The sequence below is a fragment of the Gorilla gorilla genome, chromosome 12 (assembly GCF_029281585.2).
Source record: "Gorilla gorilla gorilla isolate KB3781 chromosome 12, NHGRI_mGorGor1-v2.1_pri, whole genome shotgun sequence".
In the NCBI taxonomy this organism is placed as follows: domain Eukaryota; kingdom Metazoa; phylum Chordata; class Mammalia; order Primates; family Hominidae; genus Gorilla; species Gorilla gorilla.
In genome coordinates, this window is record NC_073236.2 from 44,628,487 (window position 1) to 44,655,927 (window position 27,441).

The 27,441-nt window shown below is 42.0% G+C and overlaps 1 protein-coding gene across 10 annotated transcripts in view; it reads right to left on the reverse strand.

The window, feature by feature from the left end:
* ST6GAL2 (ST6 beta-galactoside alpha-2,6-sialyltransferase 2) overlaps positions 1–20,100 on the reverse strand; it is an 85,681-nt gene extending 65,581 nt beyond the window's left edge. For 2 of the 10 annotated variants that reach the window (XM_031008301.3, XM_055378936.2), the window contains exon 1: positions 19,396–19,779. The gene's annotated coding sequence lies outside the window, so the exon portion shown is untranslated. The other 8 variants (XM_019021574.4, XM_055378940.2, XM_055378935.2 and 5 more) reach the window with 7 other exon arrangements.
* Positions 20,101–27,441: the final 7,341 nt, after the last annotated feature.

A 27,441-nucleotide genomic window follows, 5' to 3' on the forward strand; every position in this document is an offset into this window, starting at 1 on the left:
CAGCTGTGCTTTCTCCATTCATTGAACAAGTATTCACTCTGTGCCAGGGACATCTAACTCTGTTACCCGGTGGTGCATCGGCAAAGCCTATGATTTTGGAGACAACAAAGGCGAAGTCATTTCTAAGAACCTCAGAAATCCCAAATGACGAAGTTTATGCAACTTCAAAGTCCTTCTGCTTTTTTTTTCCTCCTAATACTTGATTACCTCTCTAAGCAGAGGCTGCACTTCATGCAGGTCTAATCTTTCAGGGCACAGTGTGGTTAGGAACCCACCCCCAGCCCGACCCCCGCCGCCAAAATGAGCACTGGCTGCTAAGTAGGCATTCAGTTTCAAAGAGGGTTTGTTCCACTGAACACCAAATGTGGACTAGAAGCAGCAGATTAAAATTCTGTTTGCTTGTGCCCCATGGAGGACTCAAAGTCAGGGGATTTCTATCCAGGACTTTCTTTTTTTTCTTCCTCAACCTCTCCCTCCCCCCACAAAAGCCACTGTCTGGGTTGTAAGTTAAATCAATCATAAGTCATCTCAAAGAATAAGGTATTATATAAGAAGGTAAGGCAAGAGCGAAACTAACAAACAAAACCCTATGCCACTTACGCTGCTTAAGAAAGAGCCAAAAAATGTACTAGACATGACGCCAATTCTATTTCTTTTAATTCTTCTGTTGTGTCCCAACGATACTAGCCACAAATGCTACCTTTGAGCCCAGCACAGTTGTGCTGGCTGGCAAATTAAAATACTGTTTGTCAAAAGGAACCAGATCATTTACGCTCACTTTACAGGGCAAGGAACGGAAGCCTGGAATACGGTTAATTTTTTCGTGCTTTGTTAAAACAGAAGGAAAAGAAAGAAGGAAAGAAAAAGGTAACTCACACAAATCCCCGCAAGGTGCAGGGCCTGGAATTTGAGACTAAATCTGTGGACTCCAAAGCCCCAGTCTCTCCTCACAGGCTGCCCTCTACAGGTTACAAAGTGCATTCATGCACTGCACATCTCAGTGCCATATGGATTTCAGATTAAATGTCCAATTCTGATCTCAGTTTTACTGAAAATAAACTCTTCATAGGTCATAAATTTTTAGAACCGGCCATAATAAACTAAATATCTGTGTACAAGTCCCAAAGCGAAGATCGCTGCACCGGAAGCCTCTAGCAGTGCTTCAAACATGCTTGCTGCTAATACTTAGAACTGCCGTTATCAGAGACAGAGATGGGAGATGAGAAAGAAACAGATTGGGAGACCAGAAACTGAAGAATGCCAAGGATAGAATCCAATATGACAAAACTGTCATCAATCTACCATCTGTGTAGAGTTTGGGGGTTTCAGAGACAACATCATAGGTCAACTCGTTTTTCAAATGTCTGAAATTGTGCTCCCACATGCGTGAATTGTGGCTAGACAGCATGAATCAGGGAGTGCAATACAAAAAAAAAAAAGAAAAAAAAACCACTTATGAAATGCATCATTGAGGGAGTGTCATTACATTCTGCTCTAAGCTGGTGGTAAGATTCAAAGTAGACTGGTGGTGGGCCATTGCTAGGTTGTAATAAAGCCACATCTATGGTGAAAGGAGTTTCTTTTACTTAACAAACATCTATGGAAGAAATCTGCTAACCACTGGGGATACAAAGGCAAATGAGATGAGCTCCCATATCTTAAGAACTGGTGGAAGGGGAGGGGTGGTGGGCTTTGGAGGGGATTTGGGGAGTGGTGAACAGAATATTCCACAAGTACAAGACAGATACTCCAGGAGAGGAAGGCCTGGAAGGGAGCTGCAGACTCCCTAGAATTCTTCATTTGGAGGGGAGGGGCACCTTTCAAACAGGTACAACCAGCGGGGAAAGGGGTGTGGGCCTCTGGCAGCTTCCTTGTGCACAGAGCTTGTCTTCTTCCATTGAGATATTTGGACAAAAACCAAACTAGGGCTACTCTGTTAATTTTCTGCAGCAAACTGTAACACATCTTGTTTCATCCTCTCATCTTCTCCCGCAGGAACTTCAAAATATCGACCGCCCTTTAAACTCAGGGATAACTGCTCCCATCCTAGGAAGCCCGCAATTTGGAAATGGGGCAGAGAGGCTCCAGCTCCCATCCAGTCAGGGAGGGCATGGGCTGACTGTTTACAAAGTGCAGACGCCCCCTCCTGCTGCTGCTTTGGCTCTCTGGGCAGAAGCAGGGCCTTCAAAGCTGTCAGTCAGACCTTTGAGAACATGAAAGAACCCTGGGGAGGGAAGAAAGGGTTTGTTTGTTTTTAAGCTCTTCTCATTAAGTTGACTGATAGGGAGGCTCACACACAGCAGTGGGGGGCATCCAAGTCTAATGTTTAAGCCTAGACAGCTCCAAGGGGACACCCGTTGGCTGTTCTCCCTCGCACCTGCCCAGGTGGCTGGGCCTCCGACTGTCCTCTCTGCACCTCACCCCTTCCCGACACCAAGCAGGACTGAACAGAGGGCCCTGCCCACAAGGCACCTGACCTTTGAGCCAGGGAGACAGCCAATCCTAAATTGTGGAGACTGCGATGAGGCTAGCCACTGTGCTGTGCCACTTTCCACTTCAGTGGTGTGACGGACCAACACAACTAATGAAGGTGACGTACCTGGGGTCTGTCTGCAAGATGGCCAGTGAGAGGAGGGTGGGAAAGCCAGCTATGTACAGGCAATCACCTGGGGGATGGGGGGCGCTACAGTCTGCTGCTTTTTGCACAGGAATCGTCTGATACCCACAGAATGAGATTCTTCCCACCCTTCATTGGCCAGAGAGAGAGTCCTGGAATTGTGCAGAGCCCCCAGCCTGATGCTAGTCTTCTTTTTCCTGGACACCAAGAGACAGCCTTTCTTTCCAAAAACGAATAAAGATAGTTATTTTGATGTATAAACTGAACGTTTAATAGTAATTCACTAAGAGGGTGAAAAATGTGAAAACTTCCAGTTAGCTCGGATAGTCATGAAATGTAAACAGGTAAACCCAGGCCACTTCTTCTTGTTAGATCCATATTATTTATTACCAGTTTTCTAGGAAGCCACAAAATTGTGTTTACTTTCACCGCCTGAGAGTACACGTTCTCAAGGAATATAAATCAGTCGAAAAAGCAATCTAACAAATAAACAAGCAAAACACCAAACTCATTACTAAAGGTGTGCCCAGGCCAAGTTCATCTCTTCTCCCAAAAGCTTGAGATCCTTTCAAATCCAGTGCCAATATCCAATGATTATGGGTTTCCTGAAGAGTGCAACATTCTTCAGGTTCACGGGTTGGTTTGGGCACAGGATGAGGGCTTCCTAGACATTGACATTCCAGAATACAGTCACAGACCTTTCTAACCACATCCAGTCATCTAAAAACTTCTCCAGGACAACAATATAATTAAAAAGTGCAGAGAAACCAACCAGCAATGTAAACCCTATTAAGATGGCATAGCACGGCTCATAAGGAAAATGAAAAGGGCTTGGGGGTGTGCGGGGATCTAAGATCATTAAGCAAAGTGAAAGAATTTTAACAGATTTTTAAATTTAATATAGTCATGCCACGCTAATGACAGAGACACATTCTGAGAAATGCATCCTTGGGCAATTTCATCGTTGTATGAAATCACAGCATGTACTCACAAAAAATCTAGATGGTACAGCCTACTGCACACCTAGGCAATGTGGTATGGCCTATTGCTTTGCTCCTAGGCTGCAAACGTGTACAGCATGTCACTGTACTGCATACTAGGCAATTGTGACACAATGGTATTTGTGTCTAAATATATCTAAACATAGGAAAAGTACAGTAAAAATATGGTATAAAAGATTTAAAAATGGTACAGCTGTATAGGACACTTACCATAAATGGAACTTCCATGCCTAGAAGTTGCTCTGGGTGAGTCAGTAAGTGGTGAGTGGATGTGAAAGTCTTAGGACATTACTACTTGCTACTGTAGACTTCATAAACACTGTTCACTTAGACAAAGTGTAAGTTTACATGAAATTTACAAAAAAAATGGTTTTCTTTCTTCAATAATAAATCTTAGCTTAAGATTAGTAATTTAGCTTAGTAACTTTTTAACTGTATAAACTTTTTATTTTCTTAGAACTTTGGACTCTTTTGTAACACTTAGCTTAAAACACAAACACATTGTACAGCCGTACAAAATATCTTTATATTTATTCTATAAGCATTTTTCTATGCTTAAATTATTTTATTTTTCAATTTTTTAAACTTTCTTGTTAAAAGCTAAGACACAAACCCACAAATCAGCCTAGGCCTACACAGGGTCATGGTCATCAACATCACTGTCTTCCACCTGCCACATCTTGTCCCACTGGAAGGTCTTCAGGGGCAATAACACGCATGGAACTGCCATCACCTATGAAAGCAATGCCTTCTTCTGGAATCCTCCTGAAGGAACTGCCTGAGACTGTTTTACAGGTAACTTTCTTTTTTATTAATTAGAAGGAGTACACTCTAAAAGAACGATAGAAGTATAGTACAGTAAATACACAAACCAGTAACACATTTATTACCATTACTTTATTATCGTTTATAATCATTATCAAGTATTATGCCCTGTACATAATTGTATGTGATAGACTTTTCTATGACTGGCATATAGTAGGTTTGTTTATACCAGCATCATCACTAAAATACACGTAATGCAGTAATGCACACTGCAGTACAACCTTACAACAGCTACAAGTCTCTTAAGAGATTGGAATTTTGCAGCTCCATTATAATCTCAGGAGACCCCTGTGTTATATGTCGTCTGTCACTGACTGAATGTTGTATGTGGCACTTGACTGTATAATATCTGAAATAACAGCAATGCTGAAGTGCTCTAGGAACCAACTTAGGTTCCTAATAGAAGATCAAGTTTTCTTCTTTGCCTGGTGCATGAGTCCAGGGCCAAACCTGAGTTTCTGCTTATGTTGTGGAAATCAGGAACAGCCTCAGGCAGTGGTGGAGACTGCCAAGCTGACACAGTCAGAATAACAACCACTAACAGTCAGCATCCATGAAGTCACTGAAGTCCTTTTAAGTTGCTTATGAAGGTGACTTAAAATGATTTCCATGGATGTGAGGACATCCACACTTAGGCTCTTCTTTCCTCACTTGTACGAGAGGTCCCTGTGTCTAACGTAAATGGAGAAATGACATCATTTATTCAAATGCCCCACATACATCCTTTTGTTATTTATTTATTTATTATTATTATTTTGAGATGGAGTTTCGCTCTTGTCACCCAGGGTGGAGTGCAGTGGCATGATCTCGGCTCACTGCAACCTCCGCCTCCCGGGTTTAAGAGGTTCTCCTGCCTCAGCCTCCTGAGTAGCTGGGATTACAGGTGCCCGACACCACACCCAGCTGATTTTTTGTATTTTTAGTAGAGACGAGGTTCCTTTTGTTTTAAACTTCATGTGCTTTCATTACATCCTGTGAAGTTCTATTTAATACTGAAGATCACTTAATGTTCCTAACTTCAATCGCTGGTAATTTTTTTTTATTTCGATTCTAGTACAGGTTCAGAGTAAGGAAAAGAGTCCTTTTAATTAACTGACATGTGCCAGGCATTCCCTTGATTTTAGCCTTGCCTTTGGGAAGTTGCAAAATTTCAAAAAACAAAATAAAACTAAACAAAACGCTCACTCAGAAGGATGTGAGTCTGGGAAGAAATTCTGAAAATATACAAAGTTCCACATAAATTCTAATGACCCCAAATGCTCACTAACCCTTCATCTCTCTCCGTAGATGTCCCCAGCCCTGTGGCCATCTCCTGCAGGGAGCGATGGCAGAATGAGGTTGTGGCCATGCATCTGATACACACAGGTAGGGGACAGCACAGCAGCTTCCTGGGCTTTAAGCTAAAGGTGTGTGTTAGTTTCTCCATCTGCAATGGGGTTGGGCTAAACCCAAGATCAAGGCCCTGCATTTATAATTCTTCATGGACAACTGATGTTGTATACTCCCCCTGGGGCAGAAGTACCTTTTTCAAATTGCATAGATGATTCTTGGGCAGGCAGCATAATAACAAAACACTGCTGAGCCCATTCATTCTGAAACGGCCTTATTATCACACCAGGTGCTGAAAATGTATATAGTTCTAATTGTAGGATTTGACAACATTTTTGAATCCAAGACAAAGTGCTTTTATAAATTCTCCATGGACAGATCCAACCCAATATATTTACTAATTATTTACTGATTACACATGTCCATTAGTTCCGAATGCTTTGCTGAAGGAAGAAACAAAGATGCTGAATGCTATTTTTAATCATTTTCAACAGAAATGAGAATTTCACGTTTTCTCTGTGAGATTCACAAGTGGCACAAAAATTATGAGGTTGAATGGTTTAGCAGTGATTTCCTAACATTGCTAGTAAATGTGTTTCTCCAAAGTGATTAGTGGCAACTCTGAAGTATAAGACAGTGTATGTGCAGAATGGCCCATCTGGGCCATGGTCTCTTGTCCTTAGAGAATGTTCTGTTTACAAATAGATCACTAGAATTTGAGGAGCTCTATCCATGGAGATTCAACTTGAAGAAAGAGGGAAAAAATCCAACCTACTCTCTTTTGTTTTAGAAATCACATTTAGGGAGTGGACAGCCATCCTTTCAGTCTAATAGGACTCTTAGATCCATCCATTTGACATAGATTTATGAAGAACCTCCAGAGCTCAGTACCACACAACATGCTCGGTAGCTGGGACACAGAGTTCTGGAGGCTGCCTGCAAGGAACTTACAATTTAGCAGGGATGGGAAGGGAGCAAAGTCAATTATAACAGGGTAGCAAGTGTAGCAACAGAGAAATGATGCTGTGCTGCAAGTAGGGACCATTAAATCATGTTAGGTGTGTGTGTGTCAGGGAAGGCTTGCTGGTAAGTTAATGGGAGTCGGTGGAAGTTAGGGGTTGGGAGGCAGGCAGAAGGAGAGGGAAGGAACCAAGTCCATAACAATCGGGTCAAGGAGAGATCCTGAAGGTAGTTGTGGCTAAGAGGGGAGTAGGAAAGTGGAGACCATGAGCTTGGATCCAAGCCAGAAGCACATGATGTTCTAAAAATGGTAGACAGTGTTCCATATGCAATGGAGGACGACTGGGGAATCTAAGGAGAAGAGAATGCAGCACAATCGAGCTTAAGGTTTGGAAGGAGGACTCTTGGCCAAAGCAGCAAAGGGATGGGTATGCAGGAGGGGCAAGAGCGTATGGAGACATCTGTAAAATGAATTCTAATATAAAATGCTCTGTTAGCTATAAGCAGTGCACTGCTTCCCCTCAATTTTTTCCTTAAAGAGTATGATAAACAGGTGATGCTGAAGCCCAAGAAACACTTCACCCTCTAGAAACTGTAAATGTCACTGTTTCCATAAGGGCAGAGACTGTGGACAAGCACATGAAGCATAATCACACATTTTCAAGCCACTTAAATAGCACGTGCCCAAGGGCACATTATAGACAAGCCAGCATTTGCAGCAGCAGGTAGCAGAGGCAGCTGCCTCTTCAGGAAACAGACACCAAATCATTAGAACCTTAACGCTGTGTCAACTTTGGCTGCCAAATATGCAGCTCCATACCAAATGGTACCATTTACATCTGGCTCTGTATTTAAGCCAACTTGTTTGGCTTTAAGAAAATTCTGAATTTATACAATATAACATGAGGACATCTGATTTTCATTAGGTAGTCTGCCTGTTCTCCTTTTTCACTTTTGAAATCACATTTATATTTCTTATTCTCTTCCATTCTACTAAATTTTAAGATATCACTTTACTTTTTTTGTTTCTTTTCTTTTTTTTTTGAAATGGGGTCCCACCCTTTTGGTCATCCAGCCTGGAGTACAGGGTGTGATCTCAGCTCACTGCAACCTCCGCCTCCCAGGATCAAGCAATGCCCCCAACCTCAGCCTCCAGAGTAGCTGGGACCACAGGTGAGTGCCACCACTCTTGGCTAATTTTTGCTATTTTTGGTAGAGATGGGGTTTCACCATGTTGCCCAGGCTGGTCTTGAACTCCTGAGCTCAGGCAATCCACTCATTTTGTCCTCCCAAAGTGCTGGGATTACAGGCGTGAGCCACTGCGCCCAGCCCATTCCACTTTTTCTTTATATTCCTTTGAACTTTAGTTTTTGGTATCATGGACACATCTCTCAAAGCTGGTCAGCACACTCCAAGTACAGACCAGCAACTGATGGAGTACGGGACAGGCCTGGACTGGGTTTTTATATTTACATTCATTATTTCCAAATTGCAATGTAGAATTTCTGTATAAGAACAAAACTACAAGGAATCTATATGACTTTAATCTTCCATGTCCTGATGAACTTTTCCTGATGAGCTAGTTCTTTAAAACATCTCCTAAGAGAATCTAATTATATTATGTAGAAAAGCTTCTAGAACTGACCATATAGGAAGCTTCCATATTATAATTGGGATAGAAATAGATCATCTAGAAACAACAGAGATTCCTTGGGCTAAGAGTCCTATATCAATGTCCACTTGCAATATTAAATTTTTTCCAAATTCACAATTCAGAGGCTACAAGTTAAATGCCAAACAAAATTGAACCCAGTTAGTAGATTTCTTTTTTTGTAAATAGATGAGGTCTCGTTCTGTCCCCAGGCTGAAATGCACTGGAGCAATCATAGCTCACTGCAATCTTGAACTCCTCTAGGCTCAAGAGATCCTCCTGCCTTAACCTCCTGAGAAGCTGAGATTAAAAGTGCAAGTCACCATGCCTGGACACAAATTTCATTTTTAAAGTGTGTTTTTTTCATATAAATGTTATATGTCCAGCATTATTTTTAATAAACTGGAATATTTTAAAATACATCTTCAAGATTTAGAGTAAAATGTACTGGCTTGTACTACATTTTAAAATTTACTTTTGGTCTTCTGGTTATAGTCTACTGAAGGAAGATCTAAAGCAGTGAACAAACGGCAAAACTAAGCTCTTCTGTTATAACAATCCTGGGGTTTTTATAACGAAATGAACTTCAGACAGCATGAAAGTTTCAATGATGAACAAATATTTGTATTAAATACATTTGTATTATAAAATACAAAAACTTTTGTATTTTAATAGCACAACCAATACTTCATTCCTGGTTAACTTTACCTTATTTTTTAAAAAAGATAAATTGTTTAAAAGTTATTTTGTTTAAACTTTAAGTATAAACTGGTGAGCAGGTGACACAAAACTAATCTACTCTGATATAAATCAGAATAGTGAGTACCCATTGGGGGACAGTGACCAGAAGAGGGCATCAGGAGGCTTCTGGGGTCCTGGTAAGAATTGCTTCTTGATGTGCTGGTTATATAGGTATATTCAGTTTATGAAAATTCATCAAACCGTACGCATGCTCTGTGCAAGTTGGCACCGGCAAAAGATTTAATAATTAATTTTTTCATGTAGCAATTTTCTGGTTAAGGTATACGGCTGAAGAAAACAAGACAGATAGGGTAACTGCATAAAAGTCGGAGTAAACCTGTGCCTTGGAGGTAGCAGGCGCCACAGCTTCCTCCCTCCGCATGTGGACAGAAGCAGCACATTGGTGAGAAAGACATGTGCTTAGAGAGGCAGAAAATGAGGAAGAGAAACGTTCAGGACTCCAAAGAGTCTATTTAGAGAGAAAAACGGTGGTAGGTGGGGGAGCAAAGACGACATGTTTCTTTGTACCCTTTTCTCCTCCCAAATTCCATTTGACGTCATGCAGAGATGTTCATTTGACATTTCTGGTTTGAAGACTATGAGGGGAATGCATCCCATGGGCCAGTGGTTACTGACTACAATACCACCTTCAGAAAGTTTAGGAAATCCTCTTATGGCCTTCTGTGATTTTCAAGCTGGGGATATAGCCAAGTTGGCTTCTTGCAGACCTTCGATCCCAGAAGGTGGTTTGGGGGCAATATTCCACCTCAGTCTTTTGTACCTGAAGTTGATGAAATCTGACATGTGAGATTACATGAAGCTGACAATGTCACATGAAAGTAAATCTGGATTAAAATATTACATATACATGTATATACACATGATAGAAGGCCTGCGAGCTCCACACGTTCGTTGTGTGCAATGATGTCACTTGCCCAAGCGTCTGAACACATCAGCACCTATGAGCTTCTTTTGGTAAAATTCAGTACCTACCTCCCATTCTACCATCATAAACAATGGGGCCTGTGACTTAGTCTCTATTTCTCCCCCACCTTAGAGACTGTCAGTACCAAATGAAGAAAATTTTACTTTGAAGTACACAGTTGAACATGCCAAGAGGCTTAACCACATCTCTATAAAAATATTTGGCACCTACACAAGATAAACAAGAGTACTCAAATACCTTACTGCATTCATTAATCCTTATTTTCTACCCACCATATATATACATAACAAACAAACAAAAACAAGTGTGAGCACCTTCCTACAATCCTGTTCCCTACAACCTCTCCACACACACAAACTTGAATGTTACTTAAAGGAGAAACAAACCAATCAATATGGGTATGCCTTTCAGTTCAGTGAGGAACAGTTCTAAGGAACAGCCTTGTGACCAAGGTCCTACTCTCTGGGTTGAGCAGGGACCTGAAGAGCTGCACCCTGGTGCCTGGCTGGAGGTTGTGCCCACCATCCTGAAAATTCAGTGGCTATTGCTTAGGTGCTGGTTGCACACAGTAATTCCCAAACCAAATCTGTACGCCAGTCACAGTTAACCCTCTGCATCCGCAGGTTCCACATCCACAGATGCCACCCACCACGACTCAAAAACATTTGGAAAAACAAATAAATAAATATGAATACAACAATAAAATACCAATAAAAATACAGTATAGGCTGGCATAGTGGCTCATGCCTGTAGTCCCAGCACTTTGGGGGTTGAGGTGGGAGGATCGCTACAGACCAGAAGTTCAAGACTAGCCTGGGCAACAGAATGAGACCCTGTCTCTCCAAAAAATTTTAAAAAGTAACCAGGTGTGGTGGTGCCCACCTGTAATCCCAGTTAGTCAGGAGGCTGAGTGGGGAGGATTGTCTGAGCCCAAGAAATTGATGCTGAGGTGAGCCATGATCGCACCACTGTACTCCAGCCTAGGCAACAGAGTGAGAGCCTGATTGTAAAAGACAAAGACCAGGCTGAGCGTGGTGGCATGTGCCTGTAATCCCAGCATTTTTGGAGGCCAAGGTAGGAGGATCGCTTGAGTCCAGGAATTCAAGACCAGCCTGGAGAGAACAGTAAGACCCCTATCTCTCAAATAGAAATAAAAAAACAAAACCAGCGTAACTGTTTAGATAGAATTTACATTGTATTAGGTACTATAAGTAACCTAGAAACAACTGATTTAAAATATACAGGAGAATCTGCCTAGGTTATGCAAAGATACTATGCCATTTTATATCAGGGACTTGAGCATCCATGGATTAGGGTATCCATGGAGAATACTGGAACCAATCCCCTAAGGATACTGAGGGATGACTATATTTCTACATCATAAACTCACCTCTCATTTTCAACACAGTGTGGTAAGAACAAGATTGAGCTAATTTGGGCAATTGAAAGACAGGGATCGACATGGAGTAAAATGAGTTTGTTTAGTTTTACCTGTAAGACACACACATTAAGCACTTGATTATACTCATGGGCTTCCAAATTATAATTGGGATAGATACACACCATCTAGAAACAACCGGGGTTCCTTAGGCCAGGAGTCCTTCCATTACCCCTTAAGAAGCACATTGTGTAATACAGTCTAAAGCTTTCCTTTCACCCACTTCTGGTTCTACATCGAATACTGTGCTTAACAGTCATGAGACAACACTGAAAAAATGCCAAACAAAAAAAATTAACCCTGCCTTTTCTGTGTATGTATCCGGTGGTGATATATGGGGTATTAGTAGGATATGATGATAATACAGCATGATGTGTTTTAACTCTGTGGGGCAAAGTGTAGAGTGAAGCAAGTAACAAATGTTTAGATTGAACTTATGGAAGCAATCACATTATTTTAAAGCCATACCTTTCTGACACTTTCCTACTACTATCAAGTCAACTTTGGAAACTCTCCCACCTCAAATAGTTAATGAAATAACCTACTTAAAGGCACCCCATGAATGTTATTCTAACATATCAAGTATTGAGTCAGGCCAATTACTTAATTAGTTCAACTTTCCCAGCTACTAATTTTGAACATCAGGCAGAAGAATGTTTTTTAACTACACTGTCACAAAGAGGGGGTAAGCTGCCCTTTAAACAACAGAAATTATAGACCAATTATATGCATATCTATTATAGACCAATTATATACATATCTAATGTATATAATAGAAATTATATATTATAGACCAATTATATACATTATAGACCAATTACATATTATATAGACCAATTATATATTATTATATATACATGTAGACCAACTATATACTATTATACATATAGACCAATTATATAGACCAATTATATACTATTATATATAATTAATCTATATATAGATAATAATCTATAAACTATAATATATACTATATTATACATATAGACCAATTATATACTATTATACTTATAGACAATTATATAGACCAATTATATACTATTATTTTTATACATATAGGCCAATTACATATTATTATATATACATATAGACCAATCATATACTATTATAGACCAATTATATACATATCTAATGTATATAATGTATATAAAATTATAGACCAATTATATACATATCTATACATATATTGACATACTTTTAAAAGAGAACCATATAACACTTGTCTGTTTCCCATTTATTCATAAATTATCTAAAATTTACCTTAGAAATTAGAGCATATAGTTTTCTTTTAAAATAACTCTTAGGCTTATGTTCTTAATTATTTTGCCTATGTCTATAGTAATTAAAAGACACTATAATTCAGGGCAATTCCAAATAGTCACCTGCTCTCCAGAAAAAAGACTGAATCACCTATAGTATTTGCTGAACTTCTGGCTGACCTAAAACATCTCAAGTGGTTCATCTCTGTCATCACAGAGAACAGCTAACCAATATGTAGGATTCCAGTCATCAGCCTGGGGCCAGGTTCCCCAAAGGACCTGCCTGAGAAGCCAATCTCAAAAGTTAGTCTCAACAGTCAAATGCATTCTGCATATCACCAAAGGGACCAAGGGAGTAGAGGTTCTTGCATGTTGAGCATGATGCCTGCTGTCGTCATAAAGAACATTTACACAAACATTCACATTCACATATATGTACACACATAAGTATGTTTTCCATATGTATCCTATTTATAATAAACTAAGAGAAAGTTTAAACCTTAAACATTTTTGTTGGCTTCTCACAAGCCATGTAATTTGGAAGATAAAATTTTCCCAGAGATAAGCCACATAGGAAAAAGAATGTTCTTCCTTCAGTTGGAAGGGCTAGGCTCTTGTCCTGATTTTGTTAGGCAACAGCCATGAATCCCAACAATTAATGCTGAAGTATCCCAATTCAAGTTCTCACTCCTGATTGCTGATGTAACAACACATAATGCAGGAATTTATTCCTCTGGTACTTACTTGAAAGTGTGTGAATGTGTCTGTGTGTGTATGTGTGCACATGTGTTCTTTTGAAAGACATTCCTCTTTTTCATATGAAAATTTATTTTATTTATTTCTTTATTTTCTGAGATAGGGTCTCACTCTGTCACCCAGGCTGGAGTGCAACAGAGTGATCATGGCTCACTGCAGCCTCAAATTCCAGGGCTCAGGTGATTCTCCCAACTCAGCCTCCTGAGTAGCTGGGACTACAGGTGCACGCCCTCACACCTAGCTAATTTTTGAAAAATTTTTTGTAGTCATGGGGGTCTTGCTATGTTGCCCAGGCTAGTCTTAAACTCCTGGGCTCAAGCAATCGCCTGCATCAGCCTCCCAAAATGTTGGGATTATAGGCACTGCACCAGGCCCATACAGGGATTTCTAATGGGGTATAGTTTCCCTAATTTTAAAATATAATTTACATAGCAAGATCCCTCTTCTAACAGTACAAACAAATCCATTCATTTAATCCTATATGTACAGTTCCATTTTGTAACTGGGTTAGCTCTATCATTTAGAAAACAAATCCCATATTAGCTGTACTTTTTTCTACCCATTTGAGGCCAGTGGCACAATTACGGGTTTTTGGCACATAGCAATATACTTACATTTCAGAAAAGTCATCATTACACTTTCAAAGAAGCTACTTTTACATTTTACTTCTGAATAATGAAAGCTATTGGATTATCTAAGAGACTTACCCTTTCCCATATTTAATTTAAAGCTAAGTCATTTTAGAAACCACAATTACCAACATGCAAGAACCTCTACTTGAAAAATTTGTATAATTTGAACATGGAAAACCAATTGTTTTAAATTTAATAAAGCATTTTTCTCTCGGGCTCAAACAGTAGAAGCAGCCCAGAGTAGAACTTAATGTGTGAATTATAAACTTCTGAAAACAAAGACTTATAATCAAGATATTGCAGAATTTTTCTTTACAGTGTATTCTCTAATGCTTTAGCCAATGTATTTCTAAATGTCCCAGAAGACTACTTTTTGAACTTGCTCTCCTTACCAACCCAGTAACTCAAAGCAGATGGATCATTTTCTTGAATCTTAGCCTAAATTTTTCCTTGGAAATTTCACTTGATATGACATGCTTCGTATCAGCCCAAATTTCATTCTAATAATGACTGCCTGGATATTCCACATTTCATAGCCCATTTTTAAGTTGCAGCTTAAAACTTTTTCTGCTTCCAGGTTCTGACGAACACATGCTTTCTGTATACATGGGCTCCCTGACATCCTCTTCTATCATATACAATCTTCCCCATCCAGCAGGCTCAGCCTGATTTGAGGACATGAAAACTTATAGTCTTAGTTGGTTTCTGGCCCCACACAATTACAGGAGTTGTCATTCTTGTTTTCCTCTGTTGAGTGGATCTCAGTCTAATAGCATGGGTTTTGGACACCCAGACACAGGTTCAAATCCCAGTTCTGCCAAGGCACTTTACCTTCCTGAGGTTCAGTCTTCTCGCCTGTAAAATGGGCACAATGATACCTCCCAGGATTGTGGCTAAAGTACACTTTGATAATCTGTGCAAAGCAAATGGCAGGATGTAGTACATCATAAGTGCAAATTAGTTACTATTATTATTCTTTGAATTACTACCATCTCCTGGGGCTGCACAGGAATTAGCTTTTAAGTATGCCACAACTTACAATTATCAATTTTGTGGAATCTCACACCAGAAGACATGTGGGAAAGGATTTAATGTAAGCCTTCCTTTTTCAGCCTTGGAAACTGAGCTCTGATAAGGCTGTCTTTCTCCAGTGCTGGTCGCTGCAGGAGCACTGGCCAATAGCTTTCCTTTGCTCTCTAAGAAAGTCCAGTGCAAAACTACAAACCTAGCCTTCACATGCTTCTAGCTTTGTAAAGCCACTGCATGCCTTCAATTTGGACTTCTTCCCTAGACAAGACCACAGAGGGCAGCAGAAGCCAGGATGGCACAGAACAGTTCTGTCCAGATAGAAGTCCTCCACAGTGGGCAGCATGCCTCTGATGTCATTTCCATGCACGGAACAATTCTCCCAACCAACCAGTAGGCCCTGGGTACTGTGGGATAATCAGGAACCTGCAGGTGGCAAAGTGAAGATAATAGTCACAACTGCTGGGACCCTGCTTTCACCAGGGCTAGGACCAATGCTGGAGCTGGACCAGATCACCAACTCCTGCAAAGCCTTAGGACTGCCCAGGTCACACTTCATCCCCTTTAAATGTATTTCACCTGTGGACTAGGTAGATGCCAAGTATTTTGAATTGCAACTGTTCCCCTATCAATTCAATGGGAGGGGTGGGAGGTGGCTGGGACCAAGCAAGGGTAAATTTCAAATTTTGGAAGGGGCATAATAAATCCGTGTTTCTTTAACACTGATATCTTCGCATTGTGTACTTAATAACATTTAGAAAGAAATTTCTCAAAAGTTGGAAGGAGAACTTTCGGAAAAATGGTAGGTATATTAAACTGAAAATGTGGTAATCCACTAACAGTGGCTGGTCATCTACAGCCCATTCAGTCTTTGGCATTGATATCAACAACTGGTATAAGAACATTGAAAATTTCTGTGCAAATATGCACCTGTGTTTCCCTTCCACTTTCCAAAATTAGTATATAATTATATGCAATTGTTACTTTTATAGTCATTTGGGAATTTCATCCCTTTTTTTTTAAGGGATGAGATTTCAGATTTCAATGCTTAGAAAATCAAAGCTTAACATACACCTGCCATGAGGGTACTATCTGATTCCCTTAGACATTTATGCATGCTGAATTAAGTACTTAATTTAATTTAAGCAATTAAATTTTAAGATCGCATTACAGAAAATCCAGGAAAAGAAAAAACTCAATCAATCAGGAATAACACAATACATTTAAAGAGCAAATGCATTAACACTGTCCTTATTATCACGCATAAGATATTTTTATTCAAAGTCTCACCAATGAGGTAGCAATCTGCAAACTAATTAAGAGCTTCCCAGAGGACAAATATCTCCAAGTTTTTGGAAAGGAACCTATCATTTATTTACCTAAGCAGGAGTGGCAGAAGCCTAGAAATGAGTTTGTCATTTCAGAAAAGATGTAATCACTTGAGAAATGCTTGGATAAATTCTAAACCTGGAGGGTAAAATTTCAGGCAGTATCAGTATAAGCAATAGACCAGAGCCTCACACACTGAAATCATCTCAGAAAGAGGAGAAACTCGGGGGTGGGGGGCGGGGGGGGGGGGGGGTGGAACCTCCAGAAACAAGCACGTACAGGAATTTTTTCAGCAGTCCCTTCACTATTTAACTAATCTTTGCTGGCTGGATTGGCCACAACTCCCTAGACTCAACTTATGTCTTCACCCCACAGAGTAAACCTTTTCCCTCTTAATTATCCTCATCAGAAACTCAACACAGATAATTGCCCTCTTCTGCATAATAAATCATTCACATGTTTTCAAATGTTAAATTGTCTCAACTTTGAATCCTCTAGTCTAAAAATCCTGAATTTTGTATCCTTGCTTCCTAGATCGTGTGCTCCACATAGCAAACTCACCAAATGTTGGTCCTTGCTCTGACCTCACTCTTTCCAGGAGTATCCATCCAAAGCCTCTCTAAACTGTGGAGCTCAGTACTCCATATAAAGCAGTGACTCCTATCACAATCTCTACAAGAGATTTAACTCAAAACTCCAGAAGCTTTCACAGCACCAAGCAAAAATGTAAGATGCTACCATTTGTATCTATTGCAGCAAAAATTGGATAGAGTGCCTTTTTAACTTTGCAGTAAAATTCAAGGCACTTCACCTATTATTTTAGAGTTTCATCAGTTTTGAGCACAATATCCATTCACCTTTGCCAACAGTTTCTTTTAATGCATTAGTACAAAATTCCTCAAGTGCTATAAAAATTTTGGTTGCCAGTTCCAGAAAAATAATGGGGGAAGGGGAGTGGGTAAAAACAGGTTCAAGGCCACACATCAGTTTTCCTTTTAAAAAAAGTTTTAACCCTAAATTTGCAGCGCATATATATATACACACACACACACACACACACACACATACATATATACATAATATGTGTACGTATATACATACACATCATATATATATAGCACTTCACTTTATTGGAATTCTTCCTTGGTCATAAATTATATTTCAAGTTGGCAAAAAATGTTGATCAGAATTTCAAAAAAGGGAAGCATCAAAGTAACCAGCATGGGGTTTTTCAAGTGTGCGGAAAGTTCTCTAAATTCAAAATGTGCTTCCAGCCCACCAAAGACCCCCCTCACCTAAGCAGGCAATCCGCGGCGAGGAGGGCCAGCATGCCCCTTTATGGTCACAACGGCAGTGGTGCAAAAGACAATGATTTCAACCAAATATGGTTTGCCTCTCGCCAAATTTTTCGCATGTCCAACAAAAATAAGTTCACAAAAATCCAGCCAAGCATTACTTTCCCCCAAAAAGTGCTTCTCAGATTACAAAACAGCTTTGAAAGTTCAGCCTGACAAAACAAATATGGTACTAGGAGGAGAGACCTGGAAGGCAATCACAAAAAGTCTCATTTAAATTCCTGGAAAGCACAGCTTCTCCAAACACTGCTATTCAGCTCTTTGGAAGGCAGCACTTGCGGGAGCCATTGAGTTTAACTTCACTCAGTCCCCCAACACAGAACCGGCAAATCCGAATGAGATGGACGTCACACTCCCTACTCAAAAGAATGCATCAAATATCCACTCCGTACACCGCGGAAAGTAAACCCAAAAGCGGAGTTTGCCGCCTGCCAACTACATAAGAATTAACACTCGGGTATTTAGGATTCTAAAGATCCCTACTACCCCAAACATTATAGCCACAGAGAACCAGAAATGAACAGAACACACTTTAACCTTTAAGAAGTGCAGTTTTGTACGGGGGTTAGCTGAAGAAAGACAAAAATCTTCACTCCCTTCCAGAGCCAAAAGAGCCAAAATAAAAGATCACCGTTACTGAGCCACAGGGGCACAACTGTATCCGCCCGTCCCCAAAGCGCAAGCCGTCCTCCCGTTCGCTTCTCCAGAATTTCCTGCTTTTCCCCAAACCACCTCCAACATTCCCCACACACGGGTCTGGCTCCTAAACACAGAGTGTAACTCCGCGCACAGCAGCGCGGAGGCTGCAGCGCCACCAAGGAAGGCGTCGCCCACCCTTACCCAGTGCCCTCCCTTACCAGCCTTCTCCCCACGCCGCGCCTCGAAGCGCACGACACCGTGGTGCTCGGCGCTCCCCCTGTCAGCGCGGCACTGGAGTCCGAGGCGTGCGTGTCACATTTTATTCCCCGGCAGCCGCTCGGGTGCGCGCGCCACGCGCTCCCACACTCACACTGACGCCCGCTAGAGCTGGGACCCTGGTCGGGGTCCACGACTCACGCCGCGGAACTTGGGGGCTGCAGAAGGCGAATGCGCGGTGGGAGTCGTCCTGCCGCAGGCTCGAGTCCTCCTCCTGCCACCGTGGGGTCTCGGAGCTGCCCCCGTGGGGTCTCGGAGCTGCCCCGCGCTCCCGTCCCAGGCGGCCTGCGGGATCACCTCTCCGGGGCCAGCGCTGCTCCGCGCCGGCGGCAGCTGCAAGCGCGGGCGGCGGGGCACAGCGGGTGGCTCGGCCTCAAAGTCGGCGGGAGGCTACGCTCAGCCCCGCGCCGCACGCCTCATTGTTTTGGGCAGCGCGGCGGCGGCTCCCGCGGCCAGAGGAACCGCGGCCCCGAGCCCCGGGGAGAGGCGGCGGTTCCCGGCCTCCGCACCGAGGCTGCGCCGCGCCCCGCCCCCGAGCTCCGCTCGCCCCCTCCGCTCGCCCCAGAGCCCCCTCCCTCTCCGCCATCCCTTTCATCCTTCCCGCTCCAGGCTCACCTAGCTGGCGGGAGCCGGGCACTGGGAAGTTGGGCTGCCCCCTCCCCGCGCCCCCGGCCCGGCAGCTCGGCCCGCCGGCGAGCGCAGGCGGGGCGCTCCCTGGCTGCGCGCGGATTTCTGCTTCTCGCGGAGAGTGATTGCAGACTTGGGCTGCGTGGGGCGGTGCGGGGCAGCAAGGCTGCCTAAAAAGGCGTGTTTCTCCCCGGCCGCCGCCTCCATCCAGGCCTAGTTCTTCCGAAGGTTACCTGCACAGTACCCGCCTGGCACCGCGCCTGGACACCCCCGAGGCACTCGGGTCCCAGGCGGCGGCAGGGATGCAGGAATGCGCACAAGCTGTGGGCGGCCGGGAGTGAGTCCCGGCGCCTGCCCCGGCGGAAATGAGTCTTTGTGTACCCTCTCCAACACCTCCCCCCGCCAGCGCCGAAGGCCGGGCTACCTGCGCGCCTGGCAGCGCCTGGCAGCCGGCTGGGTGGGGCGCAGGGGAGCGCAGCATCCTCCCCGGCTCGCTAGCTCCCTTTGTTCATCTCGCTCAACCAGGCTCCGCGCTGCCGCCTGGCCCTCGCTCCCAGAGCTTCTCTAAGGATATGGGATGGACTTGGGAGCGGGCCACCTTTCATTTGGGAAGGGTAGCTCGCCAAGTCCGGTGACAGTGCTCCCTGGAGACCCCCACCTGCCCGCCCCTCCACACTGCCGGTCCCCAACCCCAAGAGGGACGGAAAGTTCTTGGGGTAGAAGCCGGCGGGACACGTGGTGAAGCAGCCTCCGGAGCCAGTGGGCGGCTGCGAGCTGGGCAGCTGGAGCCTGCGGGCGGGGCCGCGGGGAGGTGCCCATCGAGTGTCCGTCTGGTCGCGTGCGGAATGTCCACTTGTCACCGCGGCCCTTGCGTTTTCTCGAGACGGCGGCAGCTGGTCCTAGGACCCCAAACCGCGCCGCCCTTTGTTTGCTGGTAAATACTGTCCTCTGAACTTCAGCGTGGCTCTCCGCGCGCACTCCTGGCATTGGGTGCCCCACCCCGCTGGTTCTCTCGCGGACCCAAAGAGCTGTTCAGGTGTAGGGGAATCCCAGGTAGATGGATAATATTGCTAAGGTTGGGCCCATCTCAGGGGGACTGGTTAGTCACCCCTCACCCCACCCCACACCCTCAATCGCTAGAAGGACACACGTTTTGGAGACACAGATCTTCCATTAAATGTATTATTTAAAAATCCACAAGTACGTTTATTCAAGTAATTTAGACTTTTTTTTAGGGGGGAAAAAGCAATTAACTGGCTACCCAATTCATTCAGCATTCATTAGTGCCTACCTTAGCCTGGAACTCTGAGCTAGACAGTGGGCGCCCAGAACTCCCTCAAAGAGTTTACAGAAATGTAAAACAGCACGGGAATTAAACTAAAATCGAGTGGGTATAATGCACTGTGTTCAAACAAAAGTGTGGGCCGAAAACGCTTACTCAGTATTTCCCCAATTGTATTAATTATGTCTGACACATGGAATTCTGCGGAACTGCCTGAATGAACAATGTGTTACACAGATATTTTTTTAAAAAAGAAAAATTATATTTTATAAATGTGAAATACATACAGTGTGGTTAAAAGTGACCAAAACAAAACAGAAACAAACAACCTGATAGAGACCGATAGCTGGTGGGGATAGAGAAAGGAAATACTGCAGAAAGACTCACCTTCTTAATAGTAGAGGGGCGCAGACGGGGTTGCAAAGTCTGTGGGCTTCTGTTTCTCTTCTGTATAATGGATGTAATAGTACCTACCTTCAGCCTGGCGCGGTGGCTCACACCTGTAATCCCAGTACTTTGGGAGGCCGAGGCGGGCGGATCACGAGGTCAGGAGTTCGAGACCAGCCTGGCCATAATGTTGAAACCTGTCTCTACTAAAAATACAAAAATGAACCGGGCGTGGTGGCAAGCGCCAGTAGTCCCAGCTACTCGAGAGGCTGAGGCAGGAGAATCGCTTGAACCCCGGAGGCGGAGGTTGCAGTGAGCCAAGCTGGTGCCACTGCACTCCAGCCTGGGTGACAGAGAGAGACTCCCTCTCAAAAAAAAAAAAAAAAAAAAAAAAAAAAAAAAATATATATATATATATATATATATATATATATAGTATGTATCTTCAAGGTTTGTTGTAAGTAGAGAGCATGTGTTAAAAGCATCTCCCCCAGTGCCTGACATGTTATACCTAATAAATTGTAGTAATTAATAAATGACAGTGGCCATTATTAAAACACTTTACCTTGAAACAGAAAAAATTGTACACTTTTTATAGTGTATATGTATCTTATACACTTACTATCCTTTCTGCGTAAATGCTGCCAAAGTTGATATCTTAAAGAAATTTTAATGAGTTAAATAAAAGTGTCCAAGTAACAGTCAACTTTATAGAAGTAGAAAAACTACCATCTTAAGGCAAATATGCAAATTACTGTTGTAAAACTTTAAGTGGATTGAGTTCATTACTTATGATCGAGGTAGTAAATACACAGTCACTAAACCGACTTAAATCTATTGCTTCCCAAAGAAACCACAAAACCAGTTTATATACAGGAAGCTATATGCTGATGATTGCTTCTGTCAAAGTGTAATGGTAAATAAAATATTTTGGCACCCTTTAATTACTCAGAGACACAAGGAGCAGATTATTTAATTATTTTATTGGTCTGTAGATTCATGAGGAATTCCTGAGTTCCTCTGGCACTATAATATTATTTTCCTTACAAAATCATCAATAACAACAAAACACAATAAACTTATTCCTACAGATAGGCAGCATTCAGAAATCCACTTGCTGTTATCCATTTGCTCATAATAATATGAATTTCCTTTCTTTTTTTATTTAAATTCAGGGTTCCTCAATTCTCCTTTTCTCACCCTGTGTTAACTAACCAGCTAAGCTTTCACAGGGACAATTCCTTCCTGTTTCAGGAACTTGAAGCACATCATGAACAATCAACCAAATCAGGAAGCTCAGTTACTCAGCTGGGAAGCATTCAGGTGGGGCAGGGATGAAGAGTAAATATTTTTTAACTCCACCATTGGTGAATCTGGGCTATTTTATTTCACTTACCTATTGTTCATATAAACATATTTTTCTCCCATTCATTATGCCACTCAAATTTCACAATAAAACTATAGATTATTTTACAGATGAGAAAACTCACCGATAGAAACTTTCAGGACCACTTTCTCTAAACAAGATGCCTTCGTTTTCTGATTTACCTGAGATTTTCCATCTGTAGCATTGCAAAAACACATTGATTTCTTCCCTTGCTTGAGAAATTAGTACCTCAGAAAGGAAAATCTATATCTGGGCTCCTCCTATTTAATCAGTGAAACGAATTTTCATGTGGCCGATCAGTATTTAAAAAAAAAAGAATTTCAGATTCTTGCTTTTTGGAACCCATTATCCACTGACAAGATTAGGTAGAAACATTTGTTTCCTAGCCAACCCATAGATTTTTTTAAAAAAGTAGTTCCCTTTGTCTTTGGAAATGTTCATAAGGAAATAGACCACCATTAGAAAAAAAATGCTTCAGGTATTTGCATATGTATAGGAGACAAAATCCTCGGCCAGCAGGAGCTTCTTCTACCTTTCTGTCAGTGTTTTCAGGTGGAGAGAAAAACATCATTTTTTCGCATCAGATATAGGAATGATGCCATTTTCAGTATCTGCAGTAGGAACAATAAAACCAAAATGCAATTGGTTACCCTTAGGCTTGCTGACACCCGCGCTAGTCTGTGGGCTGCCATCCAGGAAATAGAGGCTGGCCTCAGAGGCGGGGTCCTGGGGCCACAACCTGACCTCAGCTGGCAATGAGCTCTACCAGACAGAGCAATAGAAAAACATGTCAGTATGTGAAAGAAACTATCCTTTCCTAAACTTCTCCTTGCAGCCCACTATCCAATATTAAAAAGACAGAACTGAAAGTTGGATCTCTGGGTTTTAGTCCTGACTTTGTCCCTTTAGTAATGTCATTTGAACTTTCTGAGTCCAAAGAGCCTCATCAGCAATAGAGACAAACATCATCAGATAGCTGCACACAAGAATCTGAGTTCATATTCAAGCTTACAGACATTCACCAAACCACAGCACTTCACAGTTTATGTAAAGACTTTTCTATCCATTATCTCATTGGATTTCTCCAAACTCTGAATGATGAAGTGCAGGGATGAGGGAATTAAGGATAAGGGTGTATAGGCCAGATAGAGGTAGCCTTGCCACTTCTTAATTCTATGGTAATAATAATTACATCTAATCATTAATATTTTAAGGTCTATGTTCTAAATCCTTTGTAAGCATTAACTCATTTAATCCTCATAACAGGTTTTATTTTAATTTCTTTCACATTTAACTTTTTATTTTGAAATACTTTCTGATTTACAGAAAAACTAGAAAAATAATACCAATTGTCCATATTTCCCAAATATCACCACTTTACTGTGTTTGCTTTATCATTCCTCAACTGTTTTATGTTTCCTCCTGAACTGTCAGAAAGCAAATAATATACAAGATACCCCTTTAACCCTAAATACTTCATTTTGTGTTTCCTAAGAACCGGAACATTGTCTTATGTAACAAGAGTGCAGTTATAATTAAGGAAATAGCATAATTGGGAAATAGATAATAATACTATTATCTAATCTCAGAGTTTATTAAAATTTCACCAATTATCCAACTAATATCCTTTAAGCAAAAAACAAAGAAGAAACCCCACATTCCATTCAGGATCCAATCCAGAATCATGTGTTCTAGTTAGCTGTCATGTTTCTTTAGCCTGTTTAATCCAAAACGGTTCCTCTGTGTACTGGTTACATGATATTAACATTTTTGCAGAATTCAAACTATTTGTTTTGTTAAATGTTCCTCAATTTGGGCTCATCTGTTGTTTCCCCCATGATCAGAGTTAGATTAAATTTAGGTTATGCTTTTTGTCCTGTATCTTTATCTTTTTCACCAGGAAGGCCACAGAGTGTTATGTTCCTCTCAGTGCATGCTTTGCAAAAGGCCCATTATGTTTATTTGTTCCAGGCCTGGGTGAGGTTAACTGGTTACTTGGTTAAGGTGGTACCTACCAGTTTTCCCCACTGTGAAGTTATTAGTCATTCCTTTCAAATTAAAAGGTAATGTATGTGGACATAGTTGGAGGCTGTCTCAAAGAGGAACAGAAGGTGAGAAACAGTCACTGCTAGTTTTAGCCACCATTTATGGTTCCACCTGCAATGCTGGTGATTTTCTACTTTCATTGCTCCTTTGCACTTTGTGGTTAGTGTTTTGCAATAAAAAGGAGTGTTTTTCTTTTCTTTTCTTTTTTTTTTTTTTGAGACAGAGTCTTGCTCTGTCACCCAGGCTGGAGAGCAGTGGCGCGATCTTGGCTCAGAGCAACCTCCCACCTCCTGGGTTCAAGTGATTCTCCTGCCTCAGCCTCCCAAGTAGCTGGGATTATAGGCACACATGCACCACCACGCCCAGCTAATTTTTGTATTTTTAGTAGAGATGGGGTTTCACCATGTTGGCCAGACTGGTCTTGAACTCCTGACCTCAAGTAATCCACCTGCCTCAGCCTCCCAAAGTGCTGGGATTACAGGTGTGCGCCACTGTGCCCCCACCATGTGCAAGTGCTTTCTGTCACCCTCCTTTAAAGAGGAGTTCAGTTCTAGAATTTGTGGATATAGATGTTAATAATGGAATAGGTGCCTGCTCTTACTGTCTTGTATATTTTCCAGGCAACAGAGTAAGCCAAACATACCCCCCTAACCAATCACACAGGAGGTCCTACTTCTAGTTAGTCACTTCCATCTCCTCCACACCAACAGCCTCCAATCAGGGCACACCTGGAGCCTTCCTTCCCCTCTTTCCACCAAGAAGCTTTCCCACTCCTCTGCCTGCCTTTGAGTCTCTGCCAACACAGGTGATGGTGGCCAACTCCCTTGCTATGGCAAGCTCTGAACAAATACCCTTCGTTTGTTCTTATTTCAGTGGTTTTTGTTTATTTCCACACAGGCAGAAGGGAGACAAATCAGAAAGTTACCAGAAGGACACCTAACTCCACTCCAAGACCTTGAGAGGCTTTGAAGATGGACTGAAGAGTAGTCAAGAATTTTCCATTTTAAAAATAGTGCTAAGAGAACAAACAGCCCATATGTGATGTTTCTTTGATTACCTTTTCAAAGACCTCTCCCTAACAAGCTAGCAATATAATTAATTAAAACCCACCTCAACTGCTGGGTAATTTTCCCTTGATTAGCCCTGCAATTTGTTATACATCTCTCACAAAACCCTAATCACTCTAAGGTGAAGCAGCCTGTACTGACGCACAATTGCAGCAGAGTTGAAAACACCATTCCATTTCAGAAGTCTAAATCCTACAGCAATTTAAATTTTTTTTCAGTCAATGATAGAACTGGTATAAAATAGCTTTAGTTATAGAAACTAATGGAAAATAATGATGCTAATTTAAAAGATATCAGAAGCATGAATACAAAGTAGAAACTTTGGACTAATTTTTTTTTTCAAAAACCTCACACAGTTTTTTAAAAGTAGTACTAGATTGCCTCATATTTCTCTTGTTCAGCTCAAGTTATTCCCCCCAGTATATTTCTAGGTCTCCAACACAGCTTAAAATCAATACATGCTTCCCAAGAGTATTCTTACATGATTGGGATTGATCATAAGTTATATATTAAATAGCACAATTTAGATATCCATAAATGTCTTTTTTATTGTTGTTGTTGTTTTGAGACGGAGTCTTGCTCTGTCACCCAGGCTGGAGTGCAATGGTGTGATCTCAGCTCACTGCAAGCTCCACCTCTCAGGTTCATGCCATTCTCCCACTTCAACCTCCCGAGTAGCTGGTACTACAGGAGCCCACCACCACGCCTGGCTAATTTTGTTTTTGTATTTTTAGTAGAGGTGGAGTTTCACCATGTTAGCCAGGATGGTCTCGATCTCCTGACCTCGTGAACTACCACCTTGGCCTCCCAAAGTGTTGGGATTACAGGCATGAGCCACCACGCCTGGCCTAGATATCCATAAATTTCTTAATTCAAAAAATAAACAAAACTGAAAAAAATACCAAAGTAAACTGCATTACATTACATGCAAGAAATAATTTTTAAATTTTTGAGTGACTTGGCTAGGGGAACTAATTATCTTGTGACATGTAGAAATATGAGAGGGAAAAATCAATTTCTTCTACCCTTTCAGTTCAGCTTAACTTATGGTGGCAGTATTGATGAGACATAATGAATAATTTGTTCTGAAAAGGTTAGCACTTTTTAAAATGTGCCCTTTTTTTCTAGTTTACATGCTGATATAGTTTGGATGTTGTCCCCTCTGAATCTCATGTTGAAATTTAATCCTCAGTGGTAGAGGTGGGGCCTGGTGGGAGGTTTTTGGGTCATGGGGACAGATACCTCTTGCTGAGTGCTATCTTCTGATAGTGAGTGAATTCTCAAGAGATCTGGTTGTTTAGAAGTGTGAGGCGTCTTCCCCAACTCTCTCTCTTGCTCCTGGTCTGGCCATGTGATGCACCCACCCTGCTTAATCTTCTCTCATGAGTAAAAGCTCCCTGAAGCTTCCCCAGAAGCTGAGCAGATGCTGATGCCAGGCTTCTACAGCCTGCAGAATCGCAAGCCAGTAAAACTCTTTTGTTTATAAATTGCCCAGCCTCAGGCATTTATTTGTAGCAATGCAAGGATGGTCTGACACACGTGGGTGGTGGAGGATGCTCCGGATGCTCCTATCTATGAGTCATTGAGAGATGATAAGAGGAAAAATACATATACGTTCATGATTTTCCTACTGTTGAGAATGGTAACGTCCATGGAAGAATGCTCTAGAAGGCACAGTCCAAAGATGTCAGCATGGGCTGGCCACATGCAGACAGGTTCTTGGGGCCACAGGCCTCTATGCGTGGCCAGGGGCTCTGGGGGTGCTCAAGGCCCTGTCCAAAGGGCTGGTGGAGTCAGATGTATTATTTTTGTAATACTACTAAGTGTCATTTGCCTTTTTCACTCGCTATCTCTCGTGAGGCAAC